Below are 11,350 nucleotides of genomic sequence, written 5' to 3'. Positions count from 1 at the left end.
GGGAAGTTCGAGTTTCGCCTCTCTTGAAGACGAAATGCTGCTTTCACTCTTTGGCCCCAAAAAGTGCATTTGCTCCGCGCCTATGACAAGCCGACCATACTCGCAGCCTTGCCACACTAGATTGTACCGGTGGGAATATAACATGGAAGGAGGTTTAAATTTCACTAATGAACTCGGTGAGAGGATTCACTGCACAATATCCTTTTTACGGCTATATATAGCCAAGGCATTGGATGTCTGTCGAGGTCAAAGTAAACATACTGTAGGACCAAAGTCAAGAAAAGGTTTTCCAGCCCTCTGGAAGTCGGTGTCATAATCCACGGATCTGGGCCCAATATCTGTCAATTTCAAACACGCAAACATATGTGGTTTGGAGCACTTGTAATACTTCATAACACAAGCATGGCTTACAAATTTGGTCGAAATTTGTTCATCCACACAGTTGACTCAGCTCGACCCCCAGTTGTTCTTTATGAGTCATTTAAATTTGTTTTTGTAATTTTTAAAGAGACAAGATGACATTGTCTGAGCCTGTTTAATGCTCCGTCAGTGCTTCATGAAAAAAAAACAAATACTCAAAGAGCCATGGTGATCAACAGCTTTAAGTCCTTTAAAAAACAGATGGGAAAGTGAAACATTAATGCATTTCTATTTGTTTGGTTTTGTTGACAACCTTTTAAAAATTGCCCAATATTTTTGGCTTACTCTTTTTAAATTAGTTGCTGAGATGCTTTGTGAGGGAAGCTAATGGATTAACCAATGGCTTTGTTTACGCAGATCTTACTTTATATTGGATGCAAAACATAGAGAGTAATTTGGAAGACAGCTGATGTCATACATTTTTAATTATTCTCTCAGACCTCTCCTACTTTGTTTTTGGCCAGAAGAGCCACAGTATTTGTCACATACATAATTATTATTATTTACATTCAAAAACAAATTTTCTTTTATTTGTATTTTTGGTGCATGAATTTACACCTGCAATTTATCGGTAAGCCAGTAATCTGTTCTTTATCCGGGTAAATGACAGAATTGAAAAGGTCCCCAGAACTGAAAATAAAACCATCAAAAATAAAACAGTCAGTACCAGTTGTGGGCCTATGTATATATCAATTGTATTTATAATTTTTATTGCATGTATTTATGTGTTTATCAACAGAAAAGGGGTGGATGAGACTTTCCTTCTGAAAGGAAAAAAGACCAACCAAGAATACTCCAGAGAAGAGAATTAATCTCACTCTCAGTAATTTTTCACATTACTGATGCTAGAGAAAGGTTGCCAATCGATAAAATGCTTTATTTTGGATGAGGATAACTTGTGCATGATTCACAACTGATATCTTCAATTTGTCTCAATTTTCTCAATGTTGCTCATAAAAGAGGTTAGAAACCTTTGTTACGTTTGAAAAGGGAATGGCTCTTGGACATAAGGACTCGCAGCAGTGTTACAAATCCGACATAAAAACAGATGTAACATCACATTTGATCTCAAGTGTCATAAGTAGTCTTAAGTAGTAGCGTGCTGAAGTAGGATGAACCATATGCACTGTGTGTGAGTAGAATTAAATTCTGATTGCGCTCCTCTGTGCTTCTCTGTGCTTTTATCAGCGATTCATTTCAAGGACTTCCATGCTTTTATGAGCTCGACAAATTGATTGATTAACAATGGGTTAAAACGATGATGACAGACCTTAATAGATAAACATGAATTATAAAGACATAATCCCATCTTAACATCCTGTAATACCACCTCTTTCTGGCATTTAAATTGTTCATCAAGCCACAAGATGTATACTTATTCTTTTCAAATTTATAATTGGGAAAATGACATGTTTTGATGTGTTGTGTGTTGCTTCTGAACACAGCTGGAGGTCTGGCATGGCATATTTGTTCTTCCACTGCAAGTTAATTTCTGATTGGCCATTTACTAAACGGGCTCACTGTTGAGTGGCTAAGATGTAACTCACCTCTCACAGTACCAACATGAGAATCTTTGTCTACGAAAGACCAATATCAAATCCTCCCTTCGCGGGTCATATAAGAAATGTATTGCTTTTCACATACAAACCTAGTTCATTTGAAATCACAACGGAATAAAATGGGCTTATCGTAGCGTTTGTATTCATTGGCTCTTTATGTATAAAGTGTCGCAGCAAAGGAGCGAGGGACAGTCTTGATTATCTTTAATCATCTACTGGTGCATGTAATCTTATTTTTTGGCCACTAGGAGGGTGCGATGTCTTTGCATGCCTGAGCCAGCTTGTTCTCGCGTCTGTCCAGCACTCTTCCCCATAATTCATCACAAATATAAGAATTAAAATTATATGATTTTGACAACATTATAATTATTACTATATAAAACTACAAACATTTTAAAAAACATTTTAGTCCAATACATGTGTAAGCGCCGTATCTAATATTATTGCCTGATACTCTCATCCCCCCATTATTTTGGTTGCATGTTTATCATTTATCAATATATAACACAGTTTTTGATTAGTTCTGCATTGGGGTGGTTTGAACTCATTGGCCCTAACCGTTCTATCATCTTAAGTGCAGGGCTGGCTTAATTAGCATATTTATTAGCTAAAAAAACAAGGCCATTGTGTTTCTAGAGATTTTGATGTATGTTACCGCATATTAAGTTACCACTCTATTCATTTTTTCAATGAAAAAAAAAAACATCTATTCAATCAACAACAAAGGTGTTGCATTAGGGTCTAGCTGTCTCGACAAATAACCATGTGATGTTTCCAGACACACACAGGAATTCCACAAAGACCCTCAACAATAGCCAGATAAGAGCTTCTATTGTACCTGTAAAGACAATATGAACAATCCAATTTTATTTTTGCATGTTTGTGACTGTGATCGACAAGTGAAATATGTATTAAGTGTCTGTGCCACACTAGAAGACTGCAAATGAAGGATACGTTAGATTTACTTCAGTATGAGCCACAAGTAGGCACAGTAATACAATCAATATTTAGCATGTATTCACTGAATTTCCCACTGATATGTTTATTATCATTGGTCCAACATATAGCATCAAAAACAAATTAGCTTTTGTGGTTGCAGCAACCAGTTCTGCTGTTGCCATGGTGGTTGTAAACACAATTTTGTCTGTATAATTTTTGCACCACAGTATTTCATTTTACCCCAGAAACACAGCACTGAAAATCAATGCATCGATTTAGCTGCTCAGAGAACTTCTCAGAAGCTGTGCATATTCTGTATTTTAATTATTTCTTCGAATTTCCTTTTTATTATGTTCAGGATCATGTAGATGTATCTGTAGATAAAAGAACCAATAAGAAGGAAATTTAAAAAGTAATTACATGCCAACGAGCCATAGACATGATATGTCTACTCTGACATTTCTAATTAAAAAGACCATTTATCAGGCATGAATTATCCTTACATATTTATTACGTTACCTTTTGCCAGCTAAGTGTATTGACACATGCACACACAAACACACACACACACACATACACACACACATAGACACACACACACACACACGCATTCACACCTACACACACACACACATAGACACACACACACACACACATTCACACCTACACACACACACACACACTCTAACACACAGACACACACACACACGCACACACACCTTCACACACACATGTAGACATACACACACACACACACATACATGCACCCACGCATGCACGTGCACACATACACATATGCATAAACACACACACAAGCACACACGCACAAAACACACACAGTGGGTTGGTGTACTGCCAGTCAGCTCCACAGAGAGCCAGGAAGTAATTCCTTTTCACCTGGATACTAACAGAAAACAAGAAAACAGTCATGAGCTGTATGTGTTTTGCTCAAGCTCTGCAGGAGTAGAAAGACCATTCACAAATCAATATATTATGATGACACTCACGCAGGAGTAGAAAGACCATTCACAAATCATATATTATGATGACACTCAGGACTGGACTCAGATGGAAAGTCTACCACCCTACACTCTTTGCTGTCCAGCCCAAGGTAAAGGTTGGTTAGTATTGAAAATGCTGTAGCTGTACCTTAAAATGCTATGTATTGAAGGTATGTGTTATGATAATTAACATGCCTCTTGGCTTACAAGTTCAAATGGACATACAGATTATTTCACATTAAAATACTGGTAAAATTACATTTGAGAGAGAGGATAGAAAGGGAGAGAGAGAAAGAGAGAACGAGTACAAAACTGCCATTAGCCACAAATATGCAAAAATGCATGTTCTAAACTCTTTTGAAAATTTCAATCAATTGCATAAGTCAATGAATTGACTTACGCATGTGACATCAAGGTTCAACCAGGCAAACAAATATCAAGTATTTTCTAGTTGCTGCCAAACAGAAACTTGTCTCTTGTTCTGATAAGCAGGGTGCACTTGGCAAGGTCTGGTGTAATTACCAAGTCAGGTGTTTATTGAATAAAAAAACTACATTTGCCAGTGGGAGAGATCATTCTTCATATCTCCCCCATCATTCACGCCATAAGCATACACACACTAGACATAATACATGATGATTCTCCTTCAGAATACATGGTGGACAGGGGCCACTATGAACAGACTTGATGGACAGCTGGAAGGATTTCCAGTTAGCCTCAGCTGTGTATACCTGTAGATGGCCATCGCTGTCCATGGTCCTGAAGGCCTCCCAGACAACAGGAACTGATTGCAACCAAAGGCATGCAGTTGCAAGACTTGGAAACCTTATGCAGTACTTGTTTGTAGAGGAGGCTGAGTACTTTAAGAACAGGCAGAAGCTTGCTTTTTGAAATTGAATCAATCATTTTGAAAGAAAATGTTTTAAAAAATGTTGTATTTCCTCTGTCATATAAATAACAATTGTCTGCCTGGTGTTTCATTATAGGCATGCAGAGAATAAAGCTAGGGAGTTGGCAGCTCTCCACTTTGCATTGTGTAAGGAAACCCCCTAGCTGAGTCAATGTTTATGATACAACATAGATTTATGCTTCTGTAGTCATTTCCACACATGGGTGACAGGGTTACAGCATCCCTTAATATTTGACACTCCTATCCTGTCATACCCAATTCCATAAACTACATTTACTGACCTTGAGACCTCTGGGAATGTGTCTGTGAATGGAAGGTTGAATTCATCCGGGATGACTGAGGGACATTCTTAGCAGCACTGGGGACTGGCACCAGTAAAGAGGGGCAGGCTCAAAACATTAGGCCCTATGTAGGCTCACAACTTAAACTCTCAGAAGGAGCCCTGAATATGGAGCGAAGTGAATGAGATGTGAATCACATTCATGCATGTTCATTGATACTTGCTAGCTAACAGTCTAAAAAATTCATTGGTGATGTGTGGTAAAGTTAACTTCCCTTCTGGATGAAACTGCATACATCTTAATGTGATTGATGAAGGAGAGCATTTTCACCAGGATTACTGGTTGATTGTTTTTAAAGATCATTTTCAAAAAGAAAGAAATTCTTAAAATTAGCGGGTATAATTAGTAGTCTAGTTAGCAGGTAAGCAGGAAACTCAGGGAACTCTTTAAAGTATTCACGGTGTGTCCAGAACACAACATTGAATTCACTAATGTGAATTCGAATAGTATTGTTTACTTGAGAAATTTAGATTGAAAAATTGTATTAGAGGCATGGTAGTGGGTTCAAATAATGACTTGGGGTCTTTCTGTGTGGAGTTTGCATGTTCTCCCTGTGTCCATGTGGGTTTCCTCCGGGTACTCCGGTTTCCTCCCACAGTCCAAGGATATCCAGGTAGGCTAATTGTAGACTCTAAATTACCCATAGGTATGAGTGTGTGAGTGAATGGTATGGGTGCCCTGCGATAGATTGGCAGCCTGTCCAGGGTGTATTCCTGCCTCATGCCCAATGCATGCTGGGATAGGCTCCAGCACCCCCTGTGTCCCTGCCCAGGATAAGCGGGTATAGATAATGGATGGATGGATGGAAATAGTATTATATTTGTATGTAATCAGTATTCTCCCCTGTTCTCTGCCTGAATCTGGGTTCCCCTGAATATTTTCTCACTCTAAGGATTTCAAGAGCATCAGGTGATTTTACGCACCATTAACATGACTCATCTCACATGATCTGTTGCTGGGTTTAGTACCTAAGCAATGAATGTTTGTAATGAATGTAATGTAATGTAATGTAATGAATGTTTGTGAGAGAACTCTAAAAAGAAAGGAGACTGGACACAGGCATCAGAGTCTTATGGAGCTAGAATATACTACAATATATGCATTGTAAATATATGAAAATGTATGTGTTTAATTTCAACGTATATTTAAAAAATATCTCAAAATATCTGATAATTTCAATAATGCTTATATTTGCTCAAAGATTTTGTGAACTCTTGCAACATCTTGAAAGATACCTTATTTCAGAATAGCCTACAGAAGCACACATCTATTTCAGTAAGGATGGCTACTAAAGAAGACATGGAGGCGAGTATTTGGTGTGGGACTTAGCTGTGGAACACATCTGAATTTTTTGTAAGACAAAATGAAACGTCGTTTTCGGAAAGTGAGAACAGCAACAAAAAACAGACCAACTCCCAAGTCACAACACATGTCCCAAACAGCCACGCCAAAGGCTGGATTTCCCCCTGGCTCTGAAACAAACCCCACCTTGCTAATGAGATGATGTTGTTATGCTCTTCGTTCTCCTCGTTGCAAATTCTTTCAGATTCACTTCTCTAACAACCGTCAAACTCATACATCTATTTTCAAGGCCGGGCGGTAAAGCGAATCCCTCCCCGGGGTCACACTTGAGCACATGCAAGGCTGGTGAGAAAGACTTTGGGGAGAAGGAGGGCAATATCATGGACGGCACGATCAGGCCCTTGAGCGAACGGCCGTAACCTGCGGAACCGTATGCCAGACCCCGGCCCCGCCGTTTTACACGAGCGCCGGCCCCTGGAGACAGGGTGACAGCAGGAGACGGGCAGGCACGCGTGCGCACGGCTCTCCTTCAGGAACACGCTGGAGCGGTGGAGCACGTAGCCCTCGGGAAAAGGGACATTTGGCCAGTCGCTGAAACAACTCACTCAGCGTCCATTGACTCCTCTCACTTTGTAGAGTGTCCTTAAGGGAGGATGAACACCTTTAAGCAGTGTTTCTGATTTGTGTGTGTTACACAATGTTGTATGCAGAGTTTGGTTGGTTGTCATTAAATAAGCAAAAAAACACAAGCTTGATTTTTTTTTATTTTTAACTTTTGCACTGCACACTCTACTTGCTTCAATCAGTGATGTATTTTCTTATTGCAGACACGGAACATGATATACAATTCGATCTCTTTGCCGTTGAACTTTAAAGGGAACATCCACTGTGCAGAGAATAGTAAATTAAGAGTACCTTTCATACTGCTTACATTTAAAAGCTTGAGACCTTCATTTATGAGCACAACAGAACAATTCCTTGCTGCCTCTCCAGCTTCAAAGTCTCTTGACTGGTCTTGGTGTCCAGGAGTAACAAGACATTTAGCTGCATGTGAATATATAAATCCAAATGACCATTTAGATTCCAACCCTGGTTACTTAGAACCACGCCAACAAAGAGGGAGGCTTGGAGTCAGGGAACCGGCAATCTCATTGTGCAGGGATATTCAAACCTACTCAGAAGTACTACTGGTTTTTTGTTTTTCCCCCTCAAAAGAGGGACCAATTGACACCTGGAACACCAGGTCAGAGGCATCTCTGACCAATCTGTGACATTAATCCATCAATTAACTATCAGGTCAGATAGAAAAGAAACTACAGTATTACTTGAAGGTGTGCCAAGCATGTTCTAATTTTACATCAGGGTGGAAGCATTTTTGCAATATTTTCTACAGCAGTAGGCAATGACCATAAAACATTTCACTGTGGGATAAACAGAATCATGGTGGCATCATCATTTAGTTGGAATACTATGGGCAAATGATGACTGCTGCACATTAGTCATTATATCAGACACCAGTTTCCAAAATCAGAAATAAGCAAAGAAGATCAGGCACAATTTTCATATGAAAACTTTTCAAGGGATTGGCATATGTTCTGTGTAACAAGTGAAAATGAATAAATTGAGCCAATTTCCTTGAAAAAAAACAAAAAGCATATGATCCCAAAAAAGATTCAATTCAAAATACTTTATCCCAGATCATAGATATTATGTGTAAACCATATATATAAGCCTGAAAGAAGTCTATTGTTCAGTAGGATGAAAAACAAACAATCATGGGAATTAGAAATAACATAAATGAGAAAAGTTTGGAAGATAGTAAGCAGACTTTAAGTACTGGAAGCTGGAGAGACATTGGTTATTTAATATATCACTGATACTATGAATCCCCTTAGTTGAACAGGCTTGGCATCAAAGTAGCTGAAGCATACTTTTCCTAACTGGAGAGTATTTCATGAGAGAAGTTTAGATCCTCATCAGTTTCTCTACTTTAGTATTATAATTTCCTAGATTATTCCAGATTATTAAAGAAGGAGACATAACAGGTTTGAGTCTAAAATTTAAGGGTTCTCATACTTTACAGAGTGGAACTCTTCCATGACAAGAAAACTAAAATAAACTTTATTTGACCTTTTTTGTGGGATATATTTTCACCACTCTATCTCACCCTATTTTAAAAGTTTAATTATACCATCCCTAGTCACAACATATTTGCTGCTCTTCAAACAGCTGAAATTGAAAAAAAAAACCTTGTGACTGAAGGGCCTTTTCCTTCCGTGAAATGCAATGATGCCATCACTCCAAAAAATTCAATATAGCTTCAAAGAACCTCTCAGAGGGGTCAACTTCAAAGATTATTTGAATCACTGAAGCTGCTACACCATGAAATGATCCCATCCTTGACATGCCTCCCCTCCATTTCTCCTGTCCTACTTTCTAGAGCAAGATGGCACACTGACGCTGACCAGGAGGACAAAGCAATCAAGTAAATCAAGGGTCAGTCCGCAAAAATTGCCTTTGCTGACAATGATTGAAACATTGACAAATTTAATCTTGTTTCCTTTTTCAATAGTGAATGAAGGTCCTTATGCCACATCACTTCAGGCCAAAAGGAAATTCTTTTTCCAAGCAATGTACAACTATAATTGAGAAATTCACTTCATAATGGGCTATGAAGTTTTTTATTTTAATTTATTTATCTCTTGCTACACGCTCAAAATGGTGTTGATATTACACAACCGTATAGCCATCCAAGCTTTAGGGACAACATTTAGGCACAACAACAATATGAAGCTGTTACAAAGCATTTATTCATATAACATGCATCCCATGAGGTCATTTATTAACATTATTCATATATCATATTATGAATTGTATATCATGTTATTATCAATATAATGTAACTTAAAAGTAAAATTGCCTCAAGAAATAGCAAATGCAATCATCATCACCATCATCATCATCACTGTCTTTGTCTTGATTCCAGACAAAAATGTACTATCTGCAGATATGACATATCAACCTTTTGTTTTGAAATCAGCCTCAACTGCAATTTATGTATACGTGTTTTAACCAACACCTCTGTGAATTTCTAAGCAGTCAACTGCTTTTTAAGTGCAACAAAAAGTTTTGTGTCCACAGTGACTTCTTTAAGAGCAGTGAACATATGTCCACAGCATTTCTCTAGAACAAAGCCTTCTCTCTGTGGTAAAGCACTACAATGTTGTATTCACAGGAGAAATTAGGTGATCTAGTCCACAGAGAAGGTACTTCATTGATGCTGTTTATATTGGTTTCCAGAATGACCATATTTGTGCGTCGTGTTCTTTGTGTACAGATACATTAGGTAGCACTTCAGGACTGCATGTTTAAATCATAAATAACATTAAAATTAAACAAGGCTTTGTGCGTGTGGAAACGCACACACACACACACACACACACACGCCCAAACGCGCGCACACACACACACACACACACACGCACACACACACATTCTCTCAAATTAGCCATAACTTCCTCCAAAACACAACTACATATATGTTCTTCCTTATGAGAGATTTTCCACTGTATGTAGTAGAAAATTCTGCATAAGGCAACACGCAATGCATGCTCCAAACAAAATATACAGTCATTTTATAAGGAATTTTCTCACTCCACTATGTTTCTTGAAACAACACAATTAACTGTCTAAAATATATATTTTTTTTGAAGAACAAATAACGGAGAACAGAGGCTTATCTGTAAGGACACTTTAAACTTTAAACTGAGTTATTTAATAAACATGTATTCCCACTTCAGAACATTTCCAATAAGTGAAAAACACGTTTCTAAATTCTTGTGCATTAGTGTATTCCTTCCAACAGTTCCAGATTGTCAAGGATACTTAAGTGAAATGAATTCATGAATATAAACACAAGTGTCAAGGCTCACTTCAGTAAAATATTTCACAATATTCATCAAAGCATTCTAATGAGCACAGTCAGAGGTGCATTGAAATTGACAAGGAACAATCCATTAATAATGTTAAAAAAAGACTGCATCTTGTAAGCTACTGTAGCTGTAGAGACGGGCATTTTCCTTGATTGGTGTCTTTCAATTAATTTTCAGAAGGGTTTGTGTAATCAAGGGGACTTGGCTTCGTATTATTTGAATATGCTTCTTAATATCTAATGAGGTATATCATACACTAATAGTGCCAGTGAGCTTCAGACAGGAGTGGTAGAGTTCATCAAACTTTTTTTATTTAACAATAATCATGGACTTGCTTTTGATTGGCTTGTATGATTATAAAAGCAATCCCCTTTCAATAAGGCAAAGCCAAAACAATTGCATCCTTTTTGACCTGACGATTCTACCTTTTGAACTTCAGACGGGCTTTGATGTACCTCAAAACATATTGTAAAAATCTTTTGCAGCTGCAAGCATTACCTGTAGCTTGTGTTTATTGAAACTTTGACCTTTTCCTCCCAACGCACATCAAATATTAAGCATGAATTCAGCATTTAATATGCAGACAAGGCATCTCTTAGATTTGATTGAACATCTCCACATTTCAATATATTCTATTTCTCACACTGTCATCTAATTAGTTCACCGTACAGAACATTTCTGTCAAAAGTCAACTCTAATTGAATACATTGCACCTAATAGGGAATGTTTTATCCATGCTAGGTCGGATAGATCCATGAAATTGAAATTAATTTTAATAACTAAGCGATTTGAACTGAGTGATTTTGCTTGCATTAATACATTGTCTCTGAGAAGAATGCTATCCCTTCATGGACTGATGATCTGCAGATTACCTTTCCCTATTGAATATTTCATTGGCATGAACTGTTAAAGGACACTGGAGCTAAAAGGTACCATGATAACCCCC

The sequence above is a fragment of the Anguilla anguilla genome, chromosome 5, assembly GCF_013347855.1.
Source record: "Anguilla anguilla isolate fAngAng1 chromosome 5, fAngAng1.pri, whole genome shotgun sequence".
Taxonomy (NCBI): Eukaryota; Metazoa; Chordata; class Actinopteri; order Anguilliformes; family Anguillidae; genus Anguilla; species Anguilla anguilla.
This window is presented reverse-complemented; position numbering follows the sequence as displayed.